The sequence below is a fragment of the Saccopteryx leptura genome, unplaced genomic scaffold, assembly GCF_036850995.1.
Source record: "Saccopteryx leptura isolate mSacLep1 unplaced genomic scaffold, mSacLep1_pri_phased_curated manual_scaffold_22, whole genome shotgun sequence".
In the NCBI taxonomy this organism is placed as follows: Eukaryota; Metazoa; Chordata; class Mammalia; order Chiroptera; family Emballonuridae; genus Saccopteryx; species Saccopteryx leptura.
In genome coordinates, this window is record NW_027095704.1 from 295670 (window position 1) to 323086 (window position 27417).

General features: G+C 42.0%; 1 pseudogene; it reads right to left on the reverse strand.

The window, feature by feature from the left end:
- Window positions 1–20852: 20852 nt before the first annotated feature.
- The window catches only part of LOC136386943 (histone-lysine N-methyltransferase PRDM9-like), a 23855-nt pseudogene continuing 17290 nt past the window's right edge, over window positions 20853–27417 (reverse strand).

Below are 27417 nucleotides of genomic sequence, written 5' to 3' on the forward strand. Positions count from 1 at the left end.
GTAAAAGTCTCACATGGTCCTCATTTTGTTCTTCACAAAATAGCTTGAAAAGACGCTCCCATTTGGCACTAGCTTTAATAGCATTAACACACTTTATTACTGTATGTAATACTACATTCAGAACAGGCGAGATGTTTTTAGCTACCAAGTTTTCCCTATGAATAACACAATGCACAAGAATCATTTCTGGATTCGCATCTTTCATCAATTTTAAGCAGCCATTTTTCTTGCCCATCATATTGGGAGCACCATCTGCAGCACAAGATGTTATATTTTTCATTGGTATATCATTGACATCTAAGTAGTTTTTTAGCTTATTATATATATATATCTTTGGAGGTAGTGGTGCTTTCTAATCTTTTACAGAACAACATTTCTTCAGCAAAATGTCCTTTATCAATATATCTTATGTAAGTTATCAATACTGCCTCACTGTCTCTCAAAGTTGATTCATCCATTTGCAAGGAGAATTTTCTTGTTTTCAGCTTTTCAATAAGTTGTTTTTCAATATCCTCACTTATTTCGTCTATTCTTCTGCTAACAATATTGTCACTGAGTGGCATAGCTTTTACATCTTTGTCATCTTTTTCAAGAACTCTTTTAAGAAATGCTGATATTGACGGTTTTATTAAATTCTCTCCTATAGTGTGATTTTCTCCAGTTTTAGCGATGAATAAAGAAATTTGATAACTAGCCTCAAGAACACGATTATTAGTTGAAGTATGAGCAGTAAATAGAGACTTTAATGTTGTTCTTTTTTTAAATTTTTCTTTAAAATTTTAAAGTAACTCAAATCTGAATTTATATGAGCACTATGTTTTGCCTTCAAATGCGCCTCAAGATGACCTCGTTTCATTGATTTGTTGGTCAAGCATTGCTGGCATAAAAGACAAAAAGGAATCCACTCATCGTGAACAGCAGGTATGATACCAAATTTTAAATATTCCTTCGAATATTGATGAGTTTTTTTCTTGCTTGCACCACTCATTTTAGTATGGGCTATAAGAAATAAAAATAAGATCAATTAAAAACTAATATTAAAATATGTGTTAAAATATATTCAATGTGACAGAGTAAATGTATACTAAAAATTCATATTTATTTAAATGTATATAACACATTTACTACACTACCACCACAAATCAAAAGGTATCTATATTTTTTCCACTTGACAAAATTTTCTGGAAAGTTATGCTTCTAAAATTAAAATTGTCGTGCATGCACTATTATAGCCTCAAAAATATTTATAAAATATTATTGCTAAATTAATGAATGGGACTACATCAGACTAAGAAGTTTTTGCTCAGCAAGAGAAACTGATAACAAAATAAACAGAAAGCCAACTAAATGGGAAATGATATTTTCAAACAACAGCTCAGATAAGGGCCTATTATCCAAAATATACAAAGAACTCATAAAACTCAACAACAAACAAACAAACAATCCAATAAAAAAATGGGAAGAGGATATGAATAGACACTTCTCCCAGGAAGAAATACAAATGGCCAACAGATATATGAAAAGATGCTCATCTTCTTTAGCTATTAGAGAAATGCAAATCAAAACTGCAATGAGATACCACCTCACACCTGTTCGATTAGCTGTTATTAGCAAGACAGGTAATAGCAAATGTTGGAGAGGCTGTGGAGAAAAAGGAACCCTCATACACTGTTGGTGGGAATGTAAAGTAGTACAACCATTATGGAAGAAAGTATGGTGGTTCCTCAAAAAACTGAAAATAGAACTACCTTATGACCCAGCAATCCCTCTACTGGGTATATACCCCAAAAACTCAGAAACATTGATACGTAAAGACACATGCAGCCCGATGTTTATTGCAGCATTGTTCACAGTGGCCAGGACATGGAAACAACCAAAAATCCCGTCAATAGATGACTGGATAAAGAAGATGTGGCACATATACACTATGGAATACTACTCAGCCATAAGAAATGATGACATTGGAATATTTACAGCAAAATGGTGGGATCTTGATAACATGATACGAAGCGAAATAAGTATCAGAAAAAAACAGGAACTGCATTATTCCATACGTAGGTGGGATATAAAAGTGAAACTAAGACACATTGATAAGAGTGTGGTGGTTATGGGGGGGAGGGGGGAATGGGAGAGGGAAAGGGGGAGGGGCACAAAGAAAACAAGATAGAAGGTGACAGAGGACAATCTGACTTTGGGTGGTGGGTATGCAACATAATTGAACGACAAGATAACCTGGACTTGTTATCTTTGAATATATGTATCCTGATTTATTGATGTCACCCCATTAAAAAAATAAAATTATTAAAAAAAAATAGTCACGGGGATGTGAAGTACAGCATGGGGAATATAGTAAATACTATTGTAATACCTATGTATCATGACAGATGGGTACTAGAATTATCATGGGGATCACTTTGTAAGATATGATTGTCTAACCACTAATCTGTATACCTGAAACTAATACAAAAATAACATCGACAATAAACTGTCTGTAACTAAAAAAAAAAAATATTATTGCTTTCTAGCCCCAATGCAAGAAGTACTTAATAAAGAGTTTAATATTGATAAAAATAAAATCAAATACTTACCAATTATATCTATGCAATATATATATGTATATTTATTAAATCAACGAGCTTTTACAACAGTTTTGACTGACACTTATTTCAAATTAACACCAACTGAATGATGTGAAACACTACAGAAGTTGCGATGGGCCAATTAGGTGAGAATAACTGCGTTGTTTAGCGAGTTTTTAAAACGTCCGGGGTTCCCCGCGGCAGATGGCATGCTCCACGGTGAACCCAGGACAAAGTTTACTTGACGACGCCAATCACCCAGTTGATATTTTGGTCTCATCAAATGAAATTATACTTAATAATTATTTACCGCAATTATTTAAGAATTGCATTTTTTGTTAAATTTGGCACCGATATCTAGCATTGCATTTAAATGGCCCGGGGCGAAAGAGTTAAAGTCATGTCGAGTCCATTTTCAAATTGCCCCCCTTAACTATCAAATTGCCCCCCTGTGGGGCGTGGGCCCCACATTGGGAAACACTGGCTTAAACAGTGTAAAGACTCCAGACACATATTCTTGTCCCTTAATAATGCTGCAAAACACACTTGAAGTTGAAGAATCTCACATTCAAAGATGATACCCAGACACCATCCAGATCAGGAACCCAGAAGAACAGAGGAGAGGTGGCAGAGCAGGATATTAGACCTGTGTGCCTGACTGCAAAGCCATTTATCCAGGTACTTATCAGAAAGCAATCAATGAACAAGAATGGTACCATAATGGCCTGACAAGGTGGTGCCATAGTGGATAGAGGATCAGATTCAGTATGTAGATGACACAGGTTCAACACCCCAAAGTCACCAGCTTGAACGTGGGATCATAGACATGACCCATGGTCGCTATTTTGAAATCAAGGTCACTAGCTTCAGCAAGGGTCACTTGCTCTGCTAAAGCACTCCCCACCATCCCCCCCCCTGTAAAGGCACATATGAGAAAGTAATCAGTGAACAACTAAGATGACACAACAAATAATGTTTCTGATCTCTCTCCCTTTCTATCTATCCCTATCTATCCCTCATTCTGTCCCTCTCTTTTTTTGTCTGTGTCAAAACAAAAAGGTGCCAAAAAGTACATTAAGGCTTCTCATCTATCTCCCTCCCTCTCCCTCGCCTACCTTCCTCCCTGTTCCTTTGTGTCTATATATATCTCGGTAAAAAATAACTAACAGATATATATTCAGTGTATCAACTACAGAGATAGAAAGAGAGTGAGAGAGAGACAGAGAAGGAAAAAGACAGGAACATCACTCTATTGTTGTATCTTCCCTTACAGTGGAGAGAACTGGCAACCAGCTCGCTTTCAGACAATGTTCCAACCGAAAAGGCCAAGAAAAGCATCATTTTCAATGCAGACACGTGTTATAAAATAACAGAACACAATTCCCTTAACATGGAAATGAATGACTGTGAAAACCCTGTCTTAGAAGAAGCAACATGAAAGAGAAAGAATCCACACTGACAGCAGCCTTCCAGAGATGGGGGCAGATTGTCCTGGCCTGGCTGCAAATATGCAAAGAGGACACTCAGCCGCGGCGGAAAGACAGGACCACCTGGGACATCATTCATCACAAGGAATCACTGAGGGTCCTAAAACTCACTGCCCTCACTGATGGGCCGGAAATCCAATCGGGAGAAAGTATCCTGTAATGTGACTACAACAAAGTGACCCTCACATTCTGCGGACCACTGATGATGGACCCACGCTGTCCCCAGCTGAACCCTACAAATTACTCTCAAAATCACCGTGTCATGGAATATGGGCGCCATGGCCGGACTTCAAACCACAGAGATGTAACGAGGGTATCTCAGACTGCAATGCCATCCAACACAGAAACTAAACGGAAAACCCCAGTAGACAGCCGTGTTCACCTAAAAAAATTCCTACTTTCCTATGACAGTACAGTCACCTCCACGGACTAAAGAAACCACGGACCACGTGGCCCCAAGGACACACCCTCCCTGCGATTCGCAGCGTGTCCATGCGAGGGCAGCATGGAGCCGCGCGGCCGCCGCCTTCTCCACGGACCTCACCCCGCGGGGAAATGAAAGGGCCCCGTGGACCTCAGGGTAACAGTCCTCAGCATCTTCCCGTGGCACAGACTGTGGCCATCGGGAACGTATTCACATTGGAAGTCTCTACACTGAGCACACACGTACCACGCTTCGAAATAACGTCACAGCCTGGAGCAGTGGAGAGAGCAACGGACTGGGACGTGGAGGACCCAGGTTGGTAAACTCTGAGATCCCCGGCTTGAGCACGAGCTCATCTGGTTTGAGCAAGGTCATAAGATCGCTGGCTAGAGCAAGAGGTCACTCACTCTGCTGTACGCCCTTCCCCATCAAGGCACATATGAGAAACCAATCAACGAACAACTAAGGTGCTGCAGCGAAAAACTGATGCTTCTCATCTCTCTCCTTTCCTGTCTGTCTGTACCTGTCTCTGTCGCAATAATAATAATAATAATAATAATAATAATAGTAACAACAATGCCACAGCCACTTCAGGACAAAAACAAACCGAAGGAAAGGAAAAGGGAGTGGCCCATGCCCACACCTCAGGGAGGCTGTGCCCTCCTCAGTAGACATACTTCCCAGAAGAGCTCAGCATTCCCAACTGTCACCTCCTCCTGAAGACCCCGGAATGCTCCTTCCATTCCATAAACTGGAACATGAAAGAAACAGACCTGCAGATGAGCATTCGCTGCACAATCTGGCAGGCCTTACCTGTCTGGTCAAGTTTCCAAGCAAGGACATCCTCCAAGCAGCACAATTCAGGTCCACTGCATACACGACTCTTGATGTTCCAGAAACTCCCAGGACAAAGTCCCTCACCAATGAAAAGGGAATGAGATTCTGCATGAATGTGTTGTTATGATTCCTTTTTTTAAAAAAAATTTATTGATTGATTTTAGTGAAAGATGAAAGGAGAGAGAAAGAGAAACATCAATCTGTTCCTGTGTGTGCCCTGACTGGGGACCAAACCGGCAGCCTCTGTGCTTTAAGGACGTTGCTCCAACCAACCAAGCTATCCAGCCAGGGCTGGCACTCTGATTTACTATTTCAACATATCTTTTTTGGGGGGGCACTTCAACCTGTAGTAATTATGATACTTCTTTATTATAAATTCCAGCTGTGCAGTGCTGAGCAGCCTGGATGCTTTAATATATGCCAATCTAGGACAGGATAGTTCTTGAACATGGTTAATCATCAAATGCAAGAAAAGTAAAAATTGATACTCACTCTGGCTCTGTTAAAGTTATTAATTCTTTTTAAAGTAACCATGGGCATAGCTTGTGTTCTCTGCAGTGTTTTCCCAGGAAGGTTGTCCACTCCTTTTAGAGAGAGTTCAAGGGCATGAATGGGAGGATACGATGGACACTGGGGTCCATCACTAAACAGAAGGTGGACTTTGTGAACTCTGTAATCAGCCCATGAACAAAACAGCAATATTGTATCTGAAGGATACTTTCATAAGCCACCACAGTCAAACTACATGCATTAGGGATTGAGATACTTGAAGACATGTTTTTTTTGTGGCCTCAACAGTGTCCTGCAGTCACACTGTCAGCCCTCCTGAGTTTCCAGCTCACCATCTGCAGATCCTGAGACTTCTCGGGCTTCACGTTCATGTCAGTCAACTCCTTATAATAAATATTTCTATGTATGCAGCCCCTCGGTCCTGTGTCCCTGGAGAACCCTTGCTAGTACAAGTATGTTAAGAAAGTTTGGAAATCATGCAATGTGTTTTTATCAGTTTAAGAATTCATTTTAATACATCAAATAACCAAAAGGTTCATGACTGTAAGACCCATAATTTACATTAGGGTTTAAGTGTGTGTCCTCTAGGTCCCTGAAAACATTACAGTACCAACCCTTGAAAACTGAAAGAAAAACAGGAAAAAATATATCGCAGTGGCAAAGTAACTAATTGTGAAACGTGACCAGAAAACCCTGCTCTGTGTGAATCCCAGAGTCTTAGAATGATACTATAAACAGGGAAGTGATGCTGGCACCAGAAAGCAAGTGAGAAAAAGCAGTAGATGCAAAAACAGAAGCATGTTCCTATAATAAAATTGAAGTAATGAGCTAACAGAAAAGTTTGCACTTATCCAGACATATTTTATAGATGTAACTGCATTTGAAATATGCACAATAAATACTTCTTGCATAATGATGACTGTAATGTTTTCTTACTCAAATTCACAAGATTGCTGTCCCACTGTCTGTCTCACTGGCCTTACTGATTCCGTCCACTTCCTGACATTGTATTATTAATGTGTCTACTGCCATCTTCCCCACTGGAACATGAGCTCACTGTGCTGAGGACTTGGCTCACCGATGTCTCTGCCCCAGCAAAGGCAGCACTGGCTACCACGGCTGTGATCCTCACTTCTGTCTGGTAAGGGCTGGGATCCCACAGATTCATGCTTGAGCAGAGTCATCATCAGCTGGAATTAACTGGCTATTTTGTGACCTGCAGGATGGTGTCAACACCTTCCTCTTTTAGGACCCACCATCTGGGACCTAAAAGTTATCATTTATTTTCATTTTTCATTTATTCCTCCAACACTTCTGGGCACTTTCTGTGCACCCAACACTGTTTCCTGGAGCAGTAAAAATATCAACACAGAAAACAACAACCTTAGGTTGGCACTGTTATTATCCTGGTTTCACTGATGGGGAAACTAAGGCACAAACCATTTATGCAGTTTCCCCAAGGTCACCCAGTTCTAATTGCTGGATGGAGCTCAGGCAGGAGGACCCCACAACTCATATTTAACCACTATTCTGTGCTTTCTTGTCATGTACATTTCTGCTTTTATGAAAACTCAGGAACTGGGACTAAGTTCTCAGAGAATATGAATATCTTTTCTTATCTAAAAAATTAAGCTAATAATTTCAGCTGACAGGGTGGTGGGGACCAGTCAAGGAGGTTCCTGTGTGTAAAATCTTCTCACACAGGTCCATAAATGCCCCGTGGCCTGCAGCCTTCCCTCTGGGCATTTGCAGTTCATTCAGTCCATTTCCAACTCTCTCGCTCAGGTGCAGCTTGGAGTCCCCACAACCTGTCAAGGATGAGCAGCCTGAGATCAGTGAGGAGAAGTGAACTTTCACTGTGACGGTGCTAGAGGGCGCTCCCTCCTAAATATTCCATCAGTGTAGATAGGACAAAATATATATTTTTATTTTTACCAGCCTCCAAGAGATATTCCGCGTTTGTTCCCATACAAATGGAAATAACAACGCCAAGTGGCATCACCACAGCCGGGAATTTGCACTAGAAACCATGGTATTTTCACTCCACGTTGCACATGTCAGTCACTCAGGCTGGTAACCCTTCGAAATAACCATTTATCAGGCTTGTCCCTACATTTACTATTTAGTGTATTAATTTAGAAAAGTGCACCCATAGCTCTGTCATGAATTTCTTTCATGTTTCCGAAATACATTTCAGTATAATCGAGTTCTTCTGTAACCTTTGTAGGTTTAACACTGCTACTATGAGAAGAGGTCCAGGGGCTCCCTTCCCGCAGGATGGATGCACGTGGAGAATGTGACCTCTGCTCCTACGGGCCCGCTGCGCGCTTGGCTCAAGGCTCCACGGGGAGGCTGTCCCGGCTCCTGGACGCTGACCCTGCGTTCTCTGCCTGCGACTCTGTGGGCAGGATACTCGGACCAGACTGCTCTGCACCGCTCCCTGCTGAGTGTCCACTGCACAGGGTCCCAGGCTCAGGCTTAGCATGGCGGCAGCGCCCTCTGCCTTTTTCCTGGGGCAGGATCACATGAACACGGTGCACAAGTGTGTCTGCCTAAGTCTCATTCAATCTCCGGATCCAAGTCCTGTGAACATGTATTGACCTCGGGTGCAGAAGGAGCAAAAACACAAGGGCTCCCGTTGTGAGTGTGACCTAAGAATCCATCTCCTAAGGCCACGAGGCACCAACCAGACTCCCAGAAATGGCCCTGGACAAGGGGTACCGGTCCTGAGCCCCATGCAGTGACTCCAGACACCACTCTGCAGGCCACAGACACCCTCCAGCCCGCAGGACTCTGCAGGAGTCTCACTCTTTTGAGGCTGGGCTGCAGGCGGGTGATAAAGGAGCTTCCATACCCCCAAACTCACACCCTGCACACACCTCTACTGAGGACCCTACTGGAGACAGACACACTCACCCTCCTGGGGACACACACAGAGATACTCTTACCATGGACAGACAGACACACGCCTATCCCAGGGAGAAACAGCAGCAGGTCAGTAGGAGGATAGCTACAAAAGGACTCAAACCCACACCAGGACGTCCCCCACTCACAACATACATACCAAGTATCCAAAACTCGCACACTGCCATGGGGCGGGCTCATGGGCCACTTCCTGCCATGGGGCAGGGCTAATGGGCCACTTCCTGCCTCGGTGGCCACCGGGGCCAGACCCTCTGCAAGGTCACAGGTTAAGACACCAGGAACCTCAGGCATGTGGAAATGAGAGGCTGTTCTGTTTCCCTAGGCATTTAGAGAGAAAGACACAGACAGACAGACAGGGAGGGAGACTGAGTCTAACTTTAAGACTGTTGATAGTTTGTGTTGTTGCTGGGTTTCACTTCAATCTTAACAAGTTGGCCTTTCATGCTCCTGTCCCTGCAGTAGTGGGAAACGTCCTTCTGGAGCTCAGGGTGGTTAGAATTGTGTTTGAACAGATGAGCTCTGTGACTCACTCCTCCATTCTCCCTTCTGTCAGAGAGGAGACTTCAGTGGAATTTATAAATTTAAATGACAACTAAAAAATCCGTGGGTGAGTGGATAAAAAGCTGTGGTACATTTACACAGTGGAATACTACTTGGTTGTAAAAAAAGAAGGAAATCTTACCTTTTCTGACAGCATGGATGGACCTGGAGAATACTGTGCTAAGTGAAATACGCCAGGCAGAGAAAGACAAATACCGTGTGATGTTACTTGTATGTGGAATCTAATGAACAATATAAACTAATGAACAAAATAGAAAAAGAGGCAGGGCCACAGGTAGCAGAGGGACAGCTGTCAGAGGGGAAGGGGGACTGGATGAAAAAAGGTGAAGGGATTAAGCGGAAAAACAGAACGTGTAACACACAGACACAGACAACACTGTGGTGACAGCCAGAGGGAACAGGGGTGGGGGAGGTGGAGCAGGGCTAAGGGGGTGTGGGGATGGAGAGAGACTTTGCTTGGGGTGATGGGCACACGAAGTGTCTGCAGTGTATGGTTTTCTGAACCAATCTCACCCCAATAAATTCAATAACAATAAGTAAATAAAGATATGTTAGGCAGAAAGAGCAAGTAATTATTCAAAGAAGAAAAACTCAAAGAGCTTAAAATGTGATTAGCTTTGCAGATGAGAGCAGTCAACACGGGGACCATGAATTTCTGTAGCAGCCGAGCTGAGTCCATCATCCAGGGTAACAGCATCAAGGAGCTGACGGAGGGGAAGCCTTTGTCATTAGCCCAGTAAAGGTCCCTTCCAGCTCAGGGCACACAGATGAAGGCCTCTCCCTGCAAGTCTCACCACCATAGTCACATGGGTTTTATGAGGTCCATAGGCCAAGCAGTCTTAGAATTACAGAGACAGTCATGCCTCAATCCAACCTTGCTTTAAAGTCACAGGAACTTAGCTCAGTGGGGCTGAGTAGAGCCCAAGGTCACCCAGAGGGTTCACTGAAAACAAGAGTAGAAACACCTGGTCTCTCGCTCTCTCTCCAAGGCTTTCCTCCCCACACTGAGGTCCGTACAGCCCAGCAAAGCTGAGGAGAACCTACTGGGTGTTGGGACAGCTGGGTGCTGAGGGAGCAGTCACAGCTTCTCCACACTTACTGAGCACCAGACCCCCAAAAATGGCACAGAGCTCCTGAGTCTCAGCGAGCTCTTAGACAACCTTGGAAGCACGTGCATCTGTCTAGGTGAGGATGCCAAGCTTTGCAAGGCTGTGGCCTGCAAAGTCAGACACACAGGGACGGGTCGAGCTGGGGCGCACCCTCAGCATTCACAAGCCAGCCATGCTAATGGCTGTCAGCTGAGGACTCGGGAAATTGAGTGTACCCATTTATATAAACAAGTGAACATTTTCAGTGACCTCTAAACCCTCCTCAAGCAGTCGGTTTTTCTCATGTCTGCATGAGAGCAAGCTTACAAAGCTTCTTGTGTAAGAAAATACTCAAAGAAGTGGTTCTATATTTTCCCAAAGCTGGAGCAAACTTGACTAGTTTCCATAAACTTCTTTTCCCTGAGAAGGGTGCTGTGGCCATTGCTGCATGTCAGTGACTAGGGACCTGCATCCTTATTTGTTGAAAGAGCAAAGGGCACCACAGCTCCAGCACTGGGCATGCAGTTCCACTGTGGAAGTGCCATGGTGATTGTGGTTGATGTCTGACCATTGTCCCCATCTCCACATGGTCTGGGTGGGTGGGTCTGCATGGTCAGTGGGCTGAGTATGGAGACCTGGTGTAGACCAACAATCATGCAGAATGTAGCTGTCAGCGTCACAGCTAGAGGCTGACCTGCACTCCATCTTGTCTGTCTGGGCATTGGGAAACTTCCGGAACCTGAGAAAATGAGCTCAAATTGACTTGGAAAAAGGTAGACCTCAAGTTTTAGGAAGTTGTATCTATTTTCTGGGTGAGTATCTTGTAAATAAAGATGTCTACTCAGGAATGTTTGTGACAAACAAACTCATCCAGAGACTCTGTTAATTTAGTCATGTTTGCATTGTTACTGAAATGCCAATAAGTCTAGATTTGTTCAAAACGATTTCAACTCATCATCTGAGAAAATATTGGACAGCTAGAACTCAATTTGTAAGCCAATATTCTTTCCAGGTATCCATTTGAGTAAGCCCCACAAGCACTGTAAGTCCTAAAAAATTTTTCATATCTGTTGGAGTAACAAGAGACTACTTTATTGCTTTCAAAATTTTGTGCTTTCCCACATTTTGGTTATAATATATGTTTGATTGATGACAAAATAATTCAAAAAATCAAATTGATGACTTCAATGATGTTCTTAGAATCAGACAGTATAACTGTAACCCAAAACTTACTTACAAATTTTTCCAAATTAAGTTGAAAGTCCTCCTTTGACCAATCATTATCTTGGCAACCAAGACTTAAATTACGCTCAAAATCATGTATGGAATTGTTCAAATTTTCAGGTTCAGAATTACTTGAAATTACTATTTTTCACATTTTGGAAGGAATAACTCTATCGCTTCCACTGTCAAAGCTTTCTTTCATCAGTTTCACTTGGAATATCTCATAAGTTGTCAGCAAATATATCCAGAATTTTATCATGTTCTTCATCACTATGTATGGTTACTGAGCACGTTAAAAACATCAAATTGAAATAAAGATAGTTCTTTTTATTACTAACAAGAGATTAATCACTGTTAATTACTTTTGTAATTTTTAACTTCAGCAGATGTGTTTTTGTTACATTGTTTCTCACTAAATGACAACAATTAAAAGCCAAGAATTCTTGTGATTGGCCACAAATCTTAGAACAGAAAACACAAGAATTCTCATGATCCATCTGCAATGCGTTAAAATAATGTTTTAAACAGGGTGGCATGCTTTATGAAACAACGCGAATAAAATTTTTAATATTTCTTTCTTGAAAAATAATACTGTTAAATAGCTCATCTTGGACACTCACCCCCTACAGCCTGATGGTTCTAAAGGTACTTCTGAGAAGTGCTGTGGTGGAGGAAAAGCTAAGTAAGGAAGGAGGGGCACACACCTAGGAAATGCCACTACTAAGTATAAGGCGATCAACTTTTGAGTTAGACAAAATGCACCGCCTAATTCAGCTCCTGCTCCACAGCGAACCAGGAGACTTAAAAGCTCAAGGACTTTATCTATCCATCTATGTAAAAAGGCATTTGGACAGCAGTCCCATGAACTGCACAGGGTCTAATGAGGATGAGCAGGATGACGTCTGTGACAAGGACTGAATTCCTTAAGATAATTAGTAAGTGAGTGGTCGTGACTGCTGTTTTAAGGGAAGTTCTTTCACACTGGAAACGTCCAGCATGCCTACAATTTGCGAATGGAAAAGCAGGAATTGAACTAGTCCCCAGAGGTGCAGTTTTTTTTGGCGCCTGCAGAAACCATCCCCACAACCCCTAGGCACAGGATGTAAAAGATTCCCTTCAGAATGTACCTTGCCAATAACAATAGATACAAATATTATTATACAGTGACTCATATCAGATTGTTTCATCAAATCATTTTCTATCTTGTAAATTTAGCACTAGTCTGCATTTTACACAGCTTTCTCAATTTAAAGAACATCTTCATTGCCATTTCAATGCCTACACTGCCCTCTAGTTGTTGAAATAGGTAGCTAGCCTGGCAGAGCTAAATTTACCTTAGTTTTCCTTGTCATATAAACAGTCCTCTCCTTACCAAAAACAACTTCACAAAAGAATTATATTTTTACTAATACTAACACATTCCATGGTATCACATACTATTATTACTGTACTTAAGCCTCACTCTGATTAGTATCTAAGTTTGTTTTTTAAATTCAATATTTGAGAACATTTTATTGCAAAAATAATATTCCTTGTAAATTTGGAATGTGATTTGACTAACAAAAACAATTTATTTGTCCAAAACTTCAGGAATATACCTATGGTATAAGGTGAGGATATAGATTTTCATTGCTATTTAAAGATAAATAGATAATTCTGTCTCCTCAGAAGGCAAGAATATTTACAGTTGAGTGGAATACAGAACACGCATTTTGAAGGATTTCAGATACAAGTTTAGAGTCAGCTCTGCCACTGGTTAAAAATCCTGGTCAAGTAACTCGATTTTGTGATGCCTCAGTTGCACTGTCATTACATGGGAATTAAAATGTCTGTCTCACAAACACAGTGGGGAAAATATGTATGTACAATTTCTGGCATATAGTAAGTACTCAATAAATTTTATTATTAGGTATAAGTTTGTGAACAATAGGTGAAGTGCTATTTGGAAGAACTATGAAAAATATGAGACAAATGCTAGTCTTTTTTTATAAATTTAATTACCAAAATAAGATCATAAGACCATTCTCTCTAGATGCTATAGATTTTAGTAATTCTTTGAAATAACATTTACCATATGCTAACCACCACTGGAAGGAAGAGTTCATTTAATCCTATAACTACCCCATACAAGTGAATGAGAGATGAAAGATCAAGATCAAGTAGCTTGGATGTGGCTCAGTGGGCACTTGAACACAGTGCCTATTAAACTCCAGCTGCAACCTTCTAATACTACACTGCACCCCCTCCCTAAGGCCAGCTCCACCTGTGGGGAGAAGCACACCGACCTGGGTATACGCTGTCACTGATAGCTGACAGAAGACTTAAGCTCAGGCTGACCAGATTTTGGAGGATAGAGAAATGAGCTACTGCCCAAGAGTCAAAATGTTTCTAATTAAAAACTCTCCCTACCTCTGTTTGTCATGCATAAACCAGAAAACTGAACAAGCAAAATGTTCACATGTGTTCAGCACTTTACAGTATGTGGTTTCTCCAAACTACTGAAGACTATTTTTGTCCACACAACAAAACTAACCCAGAAAAATATTATGTTCCATTTTATACATATGAGGCTGAGACAGTTAAGTAGATCATACCAGATCCCATAACCAGGAAATGGCAAAGCTACGACGCTTAAACCCCACTGTTTGCTGCTGGTCCTCTTCCATACCCTACAAGCTCTCTAGGTAAAATTTCTTTTTAAAAATCCTGTTTCTAAGTGCAAGATCTCAAAGCCTACTTTTCAACATTGTCACAAGTTCAAAGTCCAGTCTTTATTAGGGGGACAAAGAACACAGGTTTGAGATTTATCAGGCCAGGGTACTATATTCCCAAGAAGCTACTGTTGCTGTTTTCCATTCCCAGGTCAGCTGTGCCTCTGCCAAGCAACAAAGGAGGTTAGGGCGGGAGAGCTGGGTAAATTGTCAGTCCTCACATCTATCTACAAATCTATCGGCACTAATAGAAACTCATCTTCAACTGACAACTTTCTGGGTTAGTAGATGCATTGCTGCATTTGGAGGACACATGTCATGTTTTGCAGGGGGCAGTAGAATTGGTTCTGTGTATTGGTGTTGTTGAGAACTTCCGATAAAATCTGAAGATTGTAGAGGCTTTTCCCAAAATTGCCAAATAAGACTTCTGGCAGCACATCATATCTTTAGGCCCACTTCTATAATTTCAAGCTCTACAATATTTATCACATCCTAATAACATCTAAAATATCTTTTGAAGATGAGGTAAGTTAGAAGGGCCCAATATCTTGAGGTCACTATGCTCCACCCTGAAAAGCCTATCCACTGTTTGTGTTCATAATCTTCACTCAGAATGAAACACTACTGATTTCCTTTTTTATTGAAGGGGGAAAAAATCTCTGAAGATAAAACTTGCGCCCTGTCCCCCACTACCATTATGTGTTATGGAGGAGAAGGAATCTCCAGTAGTTTTTCAATTCAAGAAGCAAAGACACTCTTAAGCATATGGGGACAACCAAGACTTTACTTTCCAAAGTCACCAGGAAAATTATCTTGTCCCTTTCTAAAAGAAAAATCAATACTTATAGACATATGCAACTGCAAAAAATTACTCATCTCTATTAAACACTCACTTAAAAGACTAATTCAAACAACCTTGCTGCCTACACCTGTGTGAGAAAAGTAAACAAGTTTTCAGAGTAAAGGACAGTATCTACATTAAAAAAAACTGTCTTTAAAGTATGTCAATGGTCACCTCCAGACATCAATACTAACTAATCAAGGCATAAAACAACAGGTCTCATTATTAAGTAGTCTGGGTTACTCCCAAGATAAGTAGTTTATTGATCCTGTTACTAAATATTGTCAATCTCCTATAGAAATATAAGTCCCATACTACTCATTAAAAATGACATGAAATTAATTATTTGAAAGGGATTTAGGGACCGATAATAGCTTCTTACTTTTACCCAGGGACAGAGGAATACATACTTAAGATTTCATGAACAACCAAAAATCTCTGCAGAGCATGGACAAGAGATACAAAATACTGCCACTTACCAGGCACAACCAAAGTTCCAGACAGTGTGCTGGGAACATTTCATGGGTTATTGGTATTTTCACCACAAAAGATGTCATTAATATCATTTCCATAGTTTAAGAAAGTGATGTAGTCTATCATCATACAATTTATAAGTAGCCAAACAGGAATAAAAATCATCTTACTCCCAATCATAAAGTTCTTTTTTCTCTCTTTTTGGCTTGATCTGTCTACCCATCCACCCAGTCCCCCACCCCTGACAGCTGTAAACCGGCACTCTACCTATGAGTCTATCTCTATTTTGCGTGTTAGTTCATTAGATTCCACGTATGAGTGAAATCATATTGTACTTGTCTTCCTTCCTATTTCATTTAGCACAATGTCCTCCAGAAAAATACAAATTAAAATCACAATAAGATATCACGTCATACATGTCAGAATGGCCATCACCAATAAGGCAACAAACCACAAGTTTTGGTAAAAGTGTGGAGAGAAGGGAACTCTTGTGCACTGTTGGTGGCAATGCAGGTTGGTGCAGCCATCATGGAAAACAGTATGGAATTACCTCAAAAAATAAAAAGGAAACTGCCTTATGACCCAGTGATTCTACTTCCTAGAAGAAACCCAAAACACGGTTTCAAAAGAATATATGCACCCTTATGATCACTGCAGTGTTATTTACAATAGCCAAGATTCGGGAGCAGACCAGGCCCACCAGTAGATGAGTGGGTAACCAAACATAAGAAAGTCTTACTCACTCTGCTACTCTACCTCAGGGGCCAAGCAGTTAACAGTCTCAAGTGGGCTGCAAGCTGGAATCACTTCAAGATCTGGGTTGTTTTGTTCAAATGCTAATATCTAGATTTAACCCTCAGGGATATAATAGATTTCAAGTGTGTCCTGTACTTTGGGATGTTTTTTATAAAACATCACAGGTAATTTATTTACAGCCAAGACTGTAAACTACTGATATAAAATAATCAGAAAGGCTTGTGCATTTTTCCCCTTCATATTGAGTGCTAGAAATAGGGGGTTAACATAAGACTTCAAAGGATTAGTTTGAGGATCAGTTCAATCTGGGTCCAAATCTCAGCTGCCACTTGCTAGTTTTTTAATTTAGGCAGAATTAACCTCTCTAAATTTTAGTTTTTCTCATCTGTGAAATGGAAACTCCAAGGGCAGCATTCATGTTGATTAAGTTAAATATGACAAATAAGAGCTTAACATGATGCCTGATGGGCAGTAAGTATTCTGAAAATGTCACTATTATTTGTCCTATTATCATCATTTTTGAAATATTACATCTATTATTTTAGTGGTTTCATTAAATGTAAATAAGAAATCAAGCACAAAATAACATCAGTAATGTTAATAACTATACAGGAGATTATCCATTAGAGTTTGTGAAATATATTCACATATCTCTTCGTTTAATACATATCACATCTCTGTGACAAACTGTCTCAGATAATAATTGAAAATAAAAATAGATGTTAACCATATTTTAAAAAAATAAAATAAAATAGTATTTTATAAGTGTAAGTATAGGGAGTTCCTCGTTTATCTGTTACTAATAATTTCAAGATCAACTGTCATGAGAGGAGGAAACGGGATATATAATTTATTTTTTGTATTTTTTCTGAAGCTGGAAACGGGGAGAGACAGTCCGACAGACTCCCGCATGTGCCCGACCGGGATCCACCCGGCACTCCCAACCGGGGCGACGCTCTGCCCACCAGGAGGCAATGCTCTGCCCCTCCAGGGCGTCGCTCTGCCGTGACCAGAGCCACTCTAGCGCCTGGGGCAGAGGCCAAGAAGCCATCCCCAGTGCCCGGGCCATCTTTGCTCCAATGGAGCCTTGGCTGAGGGAAGGGACGAGAGAGACAGAGAGGAAGGAGGGGTCAGGGTGGGGAAGCAAATGGGCGCTTCTCCTATGTGCCCTGGCTGGGAATCTAACCCGGGTCCCCCGCAAGCCAGGCCGATGCTCTACTGCTGAGCCAACCAGCCAGAGCCTTGGGTTATATAATTTCAAATCTTTGAAGTTTGTTGTCACTTGCTTTATGTTGCAATATGGTTCCTTTTAAATGTTTCCTCAATGTGAGTCTCTGCTGTTATGTTGTGTGCACCTTGAGAACAACAACTTGGTGGTGGTCAGGAGGAACAGGGGTGGGTACAGTGCATTATCTGTCAGTGGTTCTATTGCAGGTATAAAAGGACAAAAACGCCCAGACAACTTGATGAAGGAACTAGGATTTTTTTAGCTGGTGAAGCAGCATGACCCCCAAATAGGTAACCAAACACATGCTCCCCAAAGTTAGATATCTTACATCTTATATACCTTTTATAGAATACAGGTTTTTATGCAAGGGGCTTGTGATCCCTTTGTCTATATGTTACTCCCATGACTCCAGGATGGGAGGGTGAATTTAGGTGGAATTAGAGGATAAGTGTTGGATTTTTAAATTAAGGTATGTAAACATTGTTTTTTAACAGCTTTTGAGAAATGTGAAGGGGTTTTCAGATAAATTCTATCTTCTTTGCTCTGTGAAGAAAGTGGCTCCAGGAACCCTTTCAGAGAACTATAGGAAGTAGTTAATCTAGAACTGGCTGACTCAGTTACCCCTGCAGGCTCCCTTCCTTTGCATTTTTCTTTTTCTTTCTTCTCAAGGAAGAGGGTGCCTGTCCCTCCTTCCTCAGTTGATCCACTTACCTGCTTATGTTAAGTAAGTTTTTTTTTAATCTCTCTGCGGATTTTCTTGTTTTGTGGTAATCTATTGGTTCTGAAAGAGGTATTCTCTATCCCTAAATGAGAGAGTTAGATGAAACACATGGTTATGCCCTGCTGGTAACTCAGTTAGTTAGAGCGTCATTCTGATACAAGGTGGTAGGCTCAATCCTGTCAGGGGACATCTAAGAATTAATGAATGCATGAGAACACTGATGCTGTCATATTTGGAGTTTAGCAGTTCTAAAAGTTGTCAGTGCCATACTATAGTTGTCTGAATTTGCCATTTTATAAAAATATATCAGTCAGAGCTTATTTTTATAAGATTAGTTACTTGGTCCTGTCAAAATAAGAAACATGAAAACTGGGAGGTTTTAAAGAGGTTATCTGAGCCAAAATGACTCCAAACGTTTGGAATGAAAATCTCCAATCCTGCAGACTGACAGTGTAGCAATTTCTATTTCAATTATTTATTTAAATTTAATTTTAGAGAATGGAGAGAGAGAGATAGAGAGAGGGAGAGAGAAAGAGGGCAGGGGAGAGAGAGAGAGAGAGATAGAGGAGCAGGAAGCATCAACTTCCATATATGCCTTGATCAGGCGATTCCAGTTTTTTGTTTATTTATTTTAGAGTGTGGAGACAGGAAAGCAATTTTTTTTGTGAGAGACTGAGAGAGAGACAGGTAGTGACAGACAGAATGGGAGATGAGAACCAATAATTCTTTGTTGAGGCACCTTAGTTTTTATTGATTGCTCTCTCATATGTGTCTTCACCAGGAGTCTCTAGCAGAGTGAGTGACCCCTTACTCAAGGCAGCAACCTTAAGCTTCAAGCGAGTGACCATGGAGTCATGTCTATGATTCCATGCTTAAGCGTGCAACACTGCACTCAAGCTGGTGAACTTGTGCTCAAGCCAGTGACCTTGGGGTATTGAACATGGTTTCTCTGCATCCCAGTCCAATGCTCTATGCACTGCACCACTGCCTGGTCAGGCACCATTCCCATTATATAGATTAAAAAACAGGCACAGAGAAGTTGAGAATTTTGCCTTAAGTTGCAGAGTTTGTGAGGGCAGAGCTGAGATTCAAACCCACTATGGAATTATCTGGAGTCTATGTGGTGTACACCATGATGCTCACCCTTAAAGGGCAGTGAGAAGAGTGAGGGAGACCAGGTGCCCAGACTGACCCAGGCACACAGACATGCACACAAACATGTTCCTCCCTGGCTTTCAGCTCTGATTCTACAGAAGTCAGAGGAAACCAGGACAGGAGCCAAGAGAAGCCAAGGAAGGAGGCTGCTGAGCTTACTAGGAGAGAAGGCTCCACTTCCTGGGAGTCAAGAAAATACCTTTCCCTGGTGAGTCTGTCTCAAATCCCTATTCCTGGGCAGTAACCTAAGTAGATTGACTCCATAATTCCATGTTTCCAGGGGTTAAGATTCTGTGCTTGACAGCGTGAGTTCTCTGTGGCCCTCCTGGAGCTCTCTGGTTTCAATGACAGGGGGAATGAGGTATGTGGGCTTCATAGATTTATGGAGATAAGATTTACTATAACAGGAGGACAAGAGACCATGGAGATCGGTATTGACACTTCCATAGCACTAAAAGAACTGTGTCTTGTCATAAGAGTGAAAAACTTGTTTAACCAGTTACTTCTGTACTAATTAGTCTTGGGAGGGTAAGGAGTCAGTAGACTTGTTCTGAAGTCCACGCAGAGCTGCGGTATGACCTGTGTCACAGGTGTAGCTGCAAATTTGCAACTTAATGCTAATGACTCACTCACCCTCCTTGCAAACTGAGGGCTTCTCCCCTGACTTTCATCTGGTGTCCATGGAAAACTAACTTCTGTGTAAAGCCTCACTCACACTCCCTGCAAAAATAGAGCTTCTCCCCTGAGTGTGTTGTCTGGAGTGTGAGTTGATTTCAATGAAAAGCCTTGATCACACTCCCTGCAAACATAGGGCTTCTCCTATGAGTGTGTCACTGGTGTGTGAGGAAAATTGACTTCTATGTAAAGTCTTGCTCACACTTTCTGCAAACATAGGGCTTCTCCCATGAGTGTGTTCTCTGGTCTGTGAGGAGAGTTGGGCAGTGAAAAGCTTCACTCACACTCCCTGAAAACATAGAGCTTCTCCCCAGAGAGTGTCCTTTTGTGTCTGAGGAGAGTCATCTTCTTTCTTTTTTACAGAGACAGAGAGTCAGATAGAGGGATAGATAGAGACAGACAGGAACAGAGAGTTGAGAAGCATCAATCATCAGTTTTTTATTGCAACACCTTAGTTCTTCATTGATTGCTTTCTCATATGTGCCTTGACCGTGGGCCTTCAGCAGACCAAGTAACCCCTTACTCGAGCCAGCGACATTCGGTCCAAGCTGGTGAGCTTTTTGCTTAAGCCAGATGAGCCCTCATTCCAGTCCATCACTCTATCCACTGCACCACTGCCTGGTCAGGTGAGAGTTGACTTCTGTGTAAAGCCTTGCTCACACTCCCTGCAAACATAGGGCTTCTCCCTTGAACGTGTCCTCTGGTGTATTAGGAGATATGGCTTCCGTGTGAAGGCTTGCTCACAATCCCTGCAAACATAGGGCTTCTCTCCTGAGTGTGTCCTCTGGTGTCTGAGGAGAGTTGACTTCAGTGAAAAGCCTCGCTTACAGTCCCTGCAAACATAGGGCTTCTCCCCAGAGTGTGTCCTCTGGTGTATTAAGAGATATGACTTCTGTGTGAAGCCTCACTCACATTCCTTGCAAACATAAGGCTTCTCCCCTGAGTGTGTCCTCTGATGTATTAGGAGACATGATTTCTGTATGAAGCCTCGCTCACAATCCCTGCAAACATAGGGCTTCTCCCCTGAGTGAATACTCTGATGTATAAGAAGATATGACTTTTGTGTGAAGCCTCGCTCACACTTCCTGCAAACATAGGGCTTCTCCCCCGAGTGTGTTCTCTGATGTGTGAGGAGAGTTGACTTTTGTGTGAAGCCTCGCTCACACTCCCTGCAAACATAGGGCTTCTCCCCTGAGTGTGTCCTTTGGTGTTTGAGGAGATGTGACTTCATTGAATAGCCTCGCTTACAGTCTCTGCAAACATAGGGCTCTTCCCCCGAGTGTGTCCTCTGATGTGTGAGAAGAGTTGACTTCTGTGTGAAGCCTCACTCACACTCCCTGCAAACATAAGGCTTCTCCCACAAGTGTGTCCTCTGATGTGTGAGGAGAGTTGACTTCTGTGCAAAGCCTCACTCACACTCCCTACAAACATAGGGCTTCTCCTCCAAGTGTGTCCATTGGTGTCTGAGGAGATATGACTTCATTGAAAAGCCTCGCTTACACTCCCTGCAAATATAGGGCTTCTCCCCAGAGTGTGTCCTCTGGTGTATAAAAAGATATGACTTTCGTGTGAAGCCTCTCTCACACTCCCTGCAAAGATAGGGCTTCTCCCCTGAGTGTGTCCTCTGGTGTATAAGGAGATATGACTTCCGTGTGAAGCCTCGCTCACACTCCCTGCAAACATAGGGCTTCTTTCCTGAGTATGTCCTCTGCTGTGTGAAGAGAGTCGACTTTAGTGAAAAGCCTTGCTTACACTCCCTGCAATCATAGGGCTTCTCCCCTGAGTGTGTCCTCTGCTGTCTGAGGAGATGTGACCCATCATCAAAGCCTTGCCCACACTCTCTATACTTGACAGGTACAATTCTCAAAATTCCTACTCTCATAGACAGTTTTTCTGTGTCCACTGAATTCACTTTCTGGCCTCTGCTGGGTGCTTCCTGCAGCACTCTCTCTTGCTCACTAGAGCTTCCCAAGTGTCCTTTGGGAGTTTTTAAAAAGGCCCTTGAAATCCTTCTTGGACTGGTCCTTTTAAGCAAATGTTTGGACTTTCCTGTGTCCTTTTGGCCTTCAGCTTTGTCATTCCAGCTGTGTGTATCATTATGGTGCTGCTGCTGATTTGGATCCTCTGGGCAGGGATCCTCTGATTGGAGTTGTTTTCTAGCAGATGTTCCTGGGAGAATTTGAGAGGGGTGATTGCATCCCACATGTTGACTGAGGAGTTTCTGACTGGAGAATGCCAAAGAGCAGGAGGGACATGGGAGTATTTTTGGCTGTGGTTCTGCTGAAAGAGAAAATTTTGGTCAGGACAGATGTTGAAAAGGCTGCCTAAGTCATATGTTTTGTCTGCTATTTAGACCTGTCCCATCAGTCATTCTTATGGGGTTGACAATGTAATCTCTGTCTCTCACAAAGTGCTTCTTTACAGTCTGTTTTCTCTTTTCATTTTTATGTACTGTATCTTCTTTAGAAATCCAGGAAGCCCATATCAAGGGTCTTTTGTATGCAATACCAGACGAGGAACTTTCAAGTAGCATCAGAGGCTGTTTCACCCCTTGTATGGGTGGAACAATGCTGACCTATCTTATATACATTTAGCTTTTAAAAGAGTTATTGAGAAAGACCACTGGTCCCAACTAGAAATTGCTTTCTTCATAGTATTCCACAGATGATAAACTGAAAATATGTCCTTCCTCAAACCTCACATCAAATATTCATACTTGATTTTATTCAGTGTCAGCCCATTTCATATACAATGCAAAGACCTGTTTCAAAATATTTCCTGAATCATACTTTTAAAAAATTGATTGATTTTTAGACAGACAAAGAGAGGAGGAGGAGGATGGAGAGGAAAAATAGGATGAGGAGGAGGAGAGAAAAGAAGAAGAAGAAGAAGAAGAAGAAGAAGAAGAAGAAGAAGAAAAAGAAGAAGAAAAAGGAGAAAAAAGAAGAAGAAGAAGAAGAAGAAGAAGAAGAAGAAGAAGAAGAAGAAGAAGAAAGCGAGAGTAAGAGAGAGGCATTTATTCATTTTTCAACCTAGGCATGCAATCACTGGTCTCTTCTTGTATGTGCCCTGACCCGGGCTCAACCTTTGTATTTCAGGTTGGTGCTTAAGTGACTGAGCTAACCAGCCAGATCCCACAACCATACTTCTTACATACTTGACTCCTACTCCTATCCCTCTCCAGATAATCCATAATCTTCTCTCACTTGGAGATGAAGTAATCTCTGAGAGGATTTCTCACTGAAGTGTATTTTTTAAAAATTAGCAATGCAAATCTTAGAGAATAAGCCACCCTGTGGTATAAAACAGCACCACCATTTCACCTCACTCATGAAGGTGCCATGCATCTCAGCATGGATCACACCACTGCATTTCCAGGCTGCTGCACATCTCTCTGACCTCTCCTCTTACCCTTTATGCTAGACAGCGGTGGCCCTTAGAAAACAGGCCTTGGCCAGTTTTCCCAGTGAATAGAGTGTTGGCCTGGTATGTGGATGTCCCAGGTTTGATCCCCGGTCAGGACACACATGAAAAGTGATGATCTGCTTATCTTTCTCTCCCTCTCCCTCTGCTCTCTCTCTTCCCTCCCACAGCCAGTGGCTCAATTGGTTCGATCATCAGCTTGATAGCTCAGTTGGTTCAAGTGTTGACCTCAGGTGTTGAGGATAGCTCAGCTAGTCTAAGTATGGACCTAAGACTGGGGTTGCTGAATGGGTCCTGGTTGGGCACATGAAGGAATCTGTCTCTCCCTTCTCCTCTCACTTAAAAAATTAAATAAAAAATATAAATATTTTTTCTAAGAATAAAAGGCATATGAAATAAATGCTTTATTTCTGAAGCATCTGATTCAAAATTTTACTGACTTTACAGTGTACCATGAAAATAATTAAGGTGAGTTCTCTCTTCATTTTCATTTTGAAGAATGTTGTGCTTACCTCTAGCTGCTGAGAGCTCTCTCTTTCACTTGCTGACGCTCTTGATGCCCAGCTTCTGGCCAAACTCGTCATTTACCAGACTAACAGCTCACAGTCTGGCTTGATGACCCGGCAGGTTCGATAGAAAATCTGCCTGCGATACTGAAAGGCCACCAGGTTCTACTCTTTATCATCCCGAGCACAGTTCACATACCTGGGATTGAGGCAGGTGAAAGAAAAGAAACCCAAAGGTGATAAGTTCCTACTGTCTCTCAGATCCATGTCCAGCTCTGCATCTGACACTGGGGCTCTGATGTCGCCCACTCCCACAGTGCTTCTGAAGAACCTGTTTTTCAATGTTTCAGCCTGTCACAATGTCAAATGAATTCCTATCTCCAGGTCCTGCTTATGGTGCTCATCCTGCCTAATACCATTTTCCAAAGCCAATTCCAGATGTTACCTTCACCCTGATTGGCCATAAAACCAACTGACCTCTAGCTTTTTCAAACTAACTTATGTTCTGTTTTATATTACAGAATTTGCTACTTGATGTTGGACTCTGTTTAGATTAGTTCACATCATTCAATACTCAGCCCAAGTCCATTTTTTTCTTTTTAAATTTTTTTTACAAGGACAGAGAGAGAGAGAAATAGTCAAAGAGAGGAATAGATAGGGACAGACAGACAGGAACAAAGAAAGATGAAAAGCATCAATCATCAGTTTTTCATTGCGACACCTTAGTTGTTCACTGATTGCATTCTCATATGTGCCTTGACTGCAGGCCTTCAGCATACTGAGTAAACCCTTGCTTGAGCCAGTGACCTTGGGTACAAGCTGGTGAGCTTTTTGCTCAAGCCAGATGAGCCTGTGCTCAAGCTGGCTACCTCGGGCTCTCAAACCTGGGTCCTTGGCATCCCAGTCTGATGCTCTATCCACTGTGCCACTGCCTGGTCAGGCGAAGTACATCTTTTCTTGAGAGGCCTTTCTCTATTCTCACATTTTATTTAGGTAGCATTTGATGTCTCACCCAGTTTTCCATAAAAACCAGGAGGTCTCCCCCTGTCCACTGAAGTGAGAAGCAGGAAGGCAGACAGATTTTCACATGCACCTGATGGGGATCCAACTGGCATGCCCACCAAGGGGCGATACTCAGCCCATCTGGGGTATTCCTTCATTCTAGCACCTGAGGCAGAGGCCATGAAGCCATCCTCAGTGCCAGGGACAACTTTGCTCCAGTGGAGCCTTGGCTGTGGGAGGGAAAAAGAGAGATAGAGATAAGAAAGAGGGGGAAGGGCAGAGAAGCAGATGAGCGCTTTTCAGTGCCCTGGGTGGGAATTAAACCCTGGACTTCCATGGCCGGGACACTGTTCTACCACTGAGCCAACCGACCAGGACTTGGAGATCTCTTTGTCTTAGCAAATTCATAAAGAACAATAATAGCTTATTCACATTCTCTATCCTCTGATAAAAGAGCCCCTCAGGGAAGTGGCCAATGATCATTGCTCTGTGCGTTTTAGAACTCATTTCTAGTTAGAAGTGAGGCTGGGATAATTTGCTGCCCTCACAGGTGTAGGCTATCCATAGTTTAGGTATCCTGGCACTTTAAACTTCTCAAAAAATAGAAAAATTATAGTTAAACATTTCTAAATTGTATTGTTTCACCATATCTGCAATTAGTTCTTCATAAGAGGATGGGTTATATGATCTGCTTAAGTAATGAATACCTTCCTCTAACATGAAATATATACTATAGTTAGGGCTTGCTTAGATCATGTTCATTAGAACAATTAAAGTGTAATCCAAGCCCTCAAAATTTTTTTCAGTGCCTAAATTTTGTCTAGCATAGAGATTTATATTTTGAGGACAGAAGCTATATTTTTATCTTCTTTTTTTCTCTATATACTTCTTGATTTAAAAGAGCACTGAATGGAGAAAAAAGAGGAACAGAGGATTGAGGGAGACCACTGAGGGAGGCATGATGAGAAAGAAAGCTGTATGGGCCTGAGAGGGATGAGTGTTTTTGTGACTCCCAGAAACTTCTTGGCCTTACCTCATCCAGTTTGCCCAGGGTTCATCATTCCCATCCACATACTCATGGCAGTTTCTCCCTTTGGTGATCTGCATTTTGGGAAGAAAAATTAAAGGCTTTTTTAGGATGATGAATTAATAAAATTATTTTACTCTACTGTCAACAAAGCTCTTTCAGCTTGCATGCATTGCCACTAGTGACCACATGATATTTTTCTTACTCATCACATCTGCATTGACCTGTCAACTCAAGGCTGGGAGGAGGCATTCTTTTGTGTCTGTACCACATTGCTCCCACTTAACTTGTGATTCTCAACAGGAGCTCCACGGTCTGCAAAGTCCACTCCGTACCCAGAGCTAACCATATTGTCTCCATCCATGTCTTAGTATGTAGAAGAGCAGGTCCCACCAAGCCATGGGAGGGATGTGGGAATCCACAAGACAGGGAAGAGGTAAATACTTCTCACCTGCCAGGAGTATCCGTTGTTGCCTGCCTCTTCATCTTCTGTGATCTGGCCCTCATAAAGGCCATAAAGATGTAAGCTATACATCTTTACTTCAGTCTCCTTTCTCTTGAGTTCTAAGTGCAGACCCACTGGCAGAGCAGTTGCCTTGTTCCACACTCCTAGACCAGTCTCAGGAATGCCCGATGGTCTGATTCTCAACCCAGGGGGCAGAGTGAGGGCTACATGGTTTGGATGCCCCTTATCCACTGCACTGTCTTTTACAAATGTAGGGGGCCCATGCACATCACAACTGTCAATGAAGAAGTTGTGACACTTCTCACAATCTGCAGATGAGAGCAACAGAGATTAGGGAAGGTGTAGTGCATGTTCCTGGACATATAGAGCTTCAGAGAGCCCAGGCACTCACATCATTGAGCCTCACTTCTGTAATGTGGGTCCATGGGGAAACTTAATGCTCTAAGGGCCAAATGATTAGATGACATTATTGTATGAAGAGTTAGCATGCTTTGTTAGGGTCACTTACAGAGGTAGTCATTGTCCTGGGGCTCGCTGATATCTTGGTACACGTGGCTATTTCTTTCTCATAAGCTATACATCTTTACTTCCATCTCCTTTCTCTTGAGTTCTAAGTTGGAGTAGAGTGAGTTTGGTGGAGTCTGGAGTGTTAGTCCTTATTTTGTCAGAAAACACACAAACTCCTGCCATCAAATTATCACCTGTTCTTCTATACACTCTGGTATTTTCCTTTGTCAACTATTGGCTCAGAGAGCCCCTATAATAGTAAGCCTCTACACTGACTACAGATGGCCAAT